Consider the following 4,924-nt stretch of genomic DNA (forward strand, 5'->3'; position numbering starts at 1 on the left):
GATGAGGATCAGACGCCTGAAAATGCGAGGCTTCAGGCCCCGTTTTGCGACGAATCAGGGAAATTCAAGAATAAAGCATCTAAGCCCGTGAAAAGTATGAACACTGAGCTAGCCATTGAATTGAAGGGTCAAAACGCTACAGTAGAGGTTGCAGGAACAATATATGCTAACGAACCCAACAAGGAGCAGGTGACGGAGGCAAATCAGAAGGAACAACAGATTGATGATTTTAGGGTTTCCAAGCCATCATCTCTGCAGAATATGGTGGCGTTTGAATGTTCCGAGGGCCGGCGTCTTGAACAGTTTGGTGTGGGTGATGTCGTTTGGGTGAAGTCTAAGAGGAGAAAGGACATACCTGTTTGGCCCGCTAAAGTTATCGACCCGATGAAAGATGCCCCAGAATCTGTGGAGAACGTTTGTGTTCCTGGAATATTTTGTGTTAAGTTTTTCCACATTAAAAATAACTCTGATTGCGCATATAGATGGGCTAAAGAAAAAATGGTATTCCATTTTTGGGAATACTTCAGGACACTAGAATACAAGAGTCGTAGATTCTTGAAAAGCTCTTCTAAGGACCTAAAGGATAAGTTTTTTGAGGCAACTGATAAATCCAATGTATCAGACTTCTTTTCTCGATGCAGGGTTTTGCAAGATCAAGAAGAAGAAACGACCTACAGTAGCTGTAGCGAGAAGTTTCCAGCGTCAGGATTATTACCATCTGTTCAGATGAAGCAGCTGCATAATTCATCTGAGAAGTGTTGGAATTTTTTGATAAATTCCATAACAAACAGACAAAAAAAACTCTGTTTTAACACTCTGTTTTTAACCCAGAAAACAGAAAAATCGTTTGCTGGAAACGGTGTTGTAGCAATGTAGTTTGGTGTTGCAGCAACAGTGGATATCATGTTGGAATTTCTGATGATTCCGAACAAAACAGAGGAATCAAAGTTCCTCAACTGCGACACAAAGAGATGAGAGAAATCTAGACAAAGAAGATATGGAGAAAAGCTTTATATTTATTAACCATGGAAAATGATAATAAAAATTGCAAACTTCTTCAGAACTACAGTTCTGGAATAATTAAAAACTCCATACTTTGTTTTTTACAAACTCTGTTTTCTTAACACAGATTCGTGTTTCAGCATCAGCAGACAGTTGTTGTTACACCACAAACAGTTGTTGCTGAAACACACAGACAGTTTCAGCATCTGGAAGACAGTTGCTGAAACACCACACAGTCTGTTGCTGAGACACACAGACAGTTGTTGTTACCGTTGTTTCAGTAAGGGGCAGACAGTTGCTGAAATACACAGACAGTTGTTGTAACACGTGTTTCAGCATCAGGCAGAGAGTTGCTGAAACACGCCTGTAGAATGTATTGTTGCTCCAAAAAACAGCGACTGAAGGAACTGCTGTTCATTACATCTTCCTCTTGACAGAGGGATTCACCAAGCTATGCTGAAGAGCATCTTCCTCTTAACAGAGGGATTTACCAAAGAGTGTGCTTAAGAGCACCTTCCTCTTGACAGAGGGATTCACCAACATGCCTTCTTCACAGGCACTTTAATTTGTGTCTTACATTCATTTAGCACATACGCGCTGCAGCGTATTTCCCTGCAAAACTTCACGCTGCTGAGTGCTCCCCTTTACTCTCTATCTCTCTTAATTTTCAGTCTCTGCACTACTGTGCAAGAGGGCTTCATTCATGTGAGATAGTGTTGCTGCACATTCTTTCCTAAACACACAGAAATTACATTTGACTGCTGCTACGCTACATTGCAGAGGGATTAACACTGTTGTGGCTCTACACATATATAGTGTAGGAAGCGGTCATAACTTATCCATCAACCACCTCAACTCTCTCACAGAGTCTCTGCTTCACATAATGAACAAATCTGATCTTTTGCTGTATTTATTGAGTCGGTTGTGCTGAAACTCAAGACTCATGAACAAATCTGATCTTTTGTTGTATTTCTTGAGTCGGTTGTGCTGAAACCCAAGATTGATAAATGCTGTGGCTCGCTCGAGGATGGTACTTTCCTTCTCGGCCATGCTTCTTCTTTAATGTTGTTGGTGAGCAGTTATTGCGCAGAGCTCGGATCTGATCTTCCTCCTCCTTTGGGAACACAAACAGGCAAAGGGTGAAAGGACACTTATGGCGGTGGCGTGAATAACCCGACTCCTTGTAAGTCCTCTATTGCGGCTCGCTGCTGCTGCGGCAGTTGGAATTAATATTCCAACAAGAAGGGCTTGTCGATCTGTCGACGTTGCTACAAGTTGTACAAGCAAGTTGTACAAGTTCAATCAGTACTGTTGCATTTGCATGAAGGTATGGAGTCCTACGCCCAAAAGAGATTGGCTTCAATGTAAAAAATGCAAGATTTGGGTTCATTATGATTGTGATAAGGTAAGCAGTGAGCACCCACAAGGCCTTACTGAGTATTCATGTCCTCAATGCACGCCGAACCAACGGGCCCTTGCAAGCTCTCTAATTAAAGTGAAAAACAATAATCCTTTCAATCCTCCAGAACTCATTACAGTTTTTTGTAATGACAAGGAGGCGAATTATGTTACTAATAGCCATTTGATCCTTTGTGAATGCAACGAATGTGAAAAGGGTAAGTTCATGAGCCTGTCGCAATGGGAAAAGCACGTAGGCTCGAAGAGGAAGAAATGGAAGCAAAGTATTAGAGTCACCGATTCCAAACAGTATCTCATTGATTGGCTTAACGAGGCCTATGGAGCTGGGGTTCGTGGCCTTGGACTCTTCAACCCTGAAGGACAGACACCAATCAAAATTAGGGAGAAAGAATTAATAGGGTGGCTGCTAGAACCATTCTAGCCAATCAAGGAAACCTGGATAGCAGAAAGGTGTGCAATATGCCGTGGAGCTGATGATTGGTATCATAATAAAATCTTCATCTACAATGGATGCAATATTGGAGTTCATGAAAATTGTTATGGTGCAATTGAATCGTTGGACGACTCACTTTGCACAGCTTGTGTGAGTGCAAAGACAGAGACTACTCCTCAACGCTGCTGCCTCTGCCCTGTAATGGGCGGTGCCCTGAAACCTATCACAACCTGTGGATTTTGGGTGCATGTTACTTGTGCTTGTTTTACTAATGAAGTAACGTTTGTGAATGATAAAACTATGCAACCTGTAGAAGGGATATTGAAAATCAATCCAGACTCTTTTGGGAAGTCATGCGTAGTTTGTAACAAAATGCAGGGATCTTGTATCAAGTGTGAGGAATGTGAAACTTTTTACCATCCCACTTGTGCATTAATTGAAGGGTATCACATGGAGTGGTCGTACTGGAATAAGGAAGGAAAGGATGTATGCACCTACATTTCCTATTGCGCCTGTCATAGGGTTCCAGATCCGAACGTGGGTGTAAGAATCCCTGATCTAAATTCTATACCTATGGGAATCTAAAAGGAAGGAGCTGCAGTAACACATTCAGGACATTCATCAGACGAGAGTTCATATTCAAACAATGATAATAATCTAGAAGAAGTTGGACTCGGCAAAATAGAAGAACAATATGCATCTAGAAGCTCTGTGCATAATACTCTGAAAGCAAAATCCGGCATAACGTCCATAATTCAACGAACTGTGGGATACTCCCACCATTCGAGAGAAGCTATAAACAACAGATTAAAAACAGAAGGAGAAGCAGATCCACCACAGTTCTCTTGATATAGAGAGCGTCTTGATTACTGCCAGAAAAATGAAAAAAAACGACTTCGCTTCGGGAAATCTGGAGTTCATGGATATGGTCTTTTTACTGTCGAACCCATTCGAAGAGGGGACCTGGTGATAGAATATCGGGGCGAAATAATAAGAAATAGTGTTGCCAATTTAAGAGAAAAGAGATATCAGTCAGAGGGTAAACATTCAACGTACTTCTTCACAATCAACAAGGAAACTGTGATTGATGCCACAAAAAAGGGAAATGTAGCGCGTCTGATCAATCATTCGTGCGCACCCAATTGTTTTTCCAGGATATTACCGATCAATGGTGTTGAGAGTCGAATTGCACTGTTTGCAAATAAAGACATTAAAGCTGGCCAAGAGATAACGTACGATTACAGATTAACGAAGGATGGAATTGTTGGGTATTTTTGATGGGGAAAAATACCAAAAAACCAAATAAACAAACACACAGAGGCAATGCTCTGTTTTTACTTTTCTCCAGGATCCTTTTGTGCACAGAAGACTTAAAAAAAATTCACTGAGAGACAGAGTATTTCAACACCATAAAATATTTCTGAGAAATTACTGGGTTAACTGCTGTAAATCCCTTTTTACATTCACTGCAGTGAAAACAACTTATTGCTGTAATAAAAGTTTACATAAGTTTACTGCTGTAAACAAAATTCACACAGACTTGCAAAAAAAAACTTCACCATTTTCTTTATGCACTGCTTGTGCAAAAACCACACATGGTTTTCTTACAACTCCAAAAATTACATCACCTGGTTCTTATCTTTTTACACACTGCTGTGTGTTTTTCTTTTTACTGCACCATCAATCTTTTTACGCTGCTGTGAAAAAAAAAAACACACTATCTCTCCTCCCGTGTGCCATATTCATTCATTAATAAAAATCAACACTCATAAAATAAAACTTATTACATACGACTTTAAACTTTAATACATGCCGTATATGAAAAATATATATAAAAAACATATAGTAAATTGTGCCCATACCCATATTTAAAAAAAACTTAACTAAAGAGCATATGCGCCCATACCCATATTAAAACGAGCCTCACCAAAATCTTCGTACCACCATTAAATTCTTTTACCTACGGCGGTCAACCATAAACCTTTTACTCCACGCAAAACATTGAATTGATGTGGGTTCGTATGCAGCTCCAGGTGATCAACGGCGGAGGAAAGTGGAGCAGATCGAACG

General features: G+C 40.3%; 1 pseudogene; it reads left to right on the forward strand.

Moving 5' to 3' along the window:
• Positions 1–2,323: 2,323 nt before the first annotated feature.
• LOC149248275 (histone-lysine N-methyltransferase ATX5 pseudogene) lies at positions 2,324–3,439 on the forward strand (annotated as a pseudogene).
• Positions 3,440–4,924: the final 1,485 nt, after the last annotated feature.

This window comes from Pinus tabuliformis, chromosome 7, assembly GCF_031772625.1.
Source record: "Pinus tabuliformis cultivar Carrire ecotype Pingquan chromosome 7, CPIR1, whole genome shotgun sequence".
NCBI lineage: Eukaryota > Viridiplantae > Streptophyta > Pinopsida > Pinales > Pinaceae > Pinus > Pinus tabuliformis.